Here is a 726-nt window from a genome sequence, read left to right as displayed (position 1 = left end):
CTGGATGAGGGACGTTTGGTCCGAGCGCTCTCCCCTGGGTACCAGGGGCCGGGGCCGAAGGTCGGGGCCGTATTTTGGGCCCTTGCATTTTGCGGGGGAGAATCTCCCCTCCATCCTGCAAAGCAGGGCGGCCGCGGGCCGGGTGCGGTCAGGCGGCTTAAAACTACGCCAGGGCGTGGGGAAGCATCTAAAAAGACCAAACTTCTGAAAGCCGGTTTCATATTTCTCCAAAATACCGTAGCACGATGAATTCCCCTGACAAGCTAGTTAGCTTTTTTTCTTTCCCCCGCCGGACAGGAAGAACAAGCTCAATAGCGCGTAGGTTATGGACACCACTATGGGTGTTTTTTGTTTTGGCTTGGGGTTGGTTTTTGTGGGGTTTTGGATCCCCGGCTGGGCTGGCTTAGGGTAAAGCGGCGTGGGAAGGGCTGGATCCGGCTCCCAGAGAACCACTGGCGTGCGGCGAAATGGGAGAAAGCGAGCCGGGAGGGCTTAGAGGTACAGGGCGATGAAAAGCGCTAAGGGCTGCCGGACTCCCCCCGGCTCCCCCCGGGCGCACCCCGAAACGGGGAGCAGCCAGGTGTGTGTGGGGGGGCACGGTCTCTTTGTGCGGTTTTAAATCGCTCCCCGTTAGCGAGCGCCTGGCTGGAGCCCTCCCCGCGGCCTTCGCCCCGGGGTCCCGGGGCACCTGGCGGGGGGAGCCCGTCCCTCCCGCCCGCTGACCCT

At 62.4% G+C, this 726-nt stretch overlaps 1 protein-coding gene across 1 annotated transcript in view; it reads left to right on the top strand.

Moving 5' to 3' along the window:
- Positions 1–726, top strand: part of VAX1 (ventral anterior homeobox 1) — a 10,292-nt gene that overhangs the window by 2,814 nt on the left and 6,752 nt on the right. The gene's annotated exons all lie outside the window — the stretch shown is intronic.

The sequence above is a fragment of the Egretta garzetta genome, unplaced genomic scaffold (assembly GCF_000687185.1).
Source record: "Egretta garzetta isolate BGI_Z169 unplaced genomic scaffold, ASM68718v1 scaffold486, whole genome shotgun sequence".
NCBI classification, from domain to species: Eukaryota; Metazoa; Chordata; class Aves; order Pelecaniformes; family Ardeidae; genus Egretta; species Egretta garzetta.
This window is presented reverse-complemented; position numbering and strand designations above follow the sequence as displayed.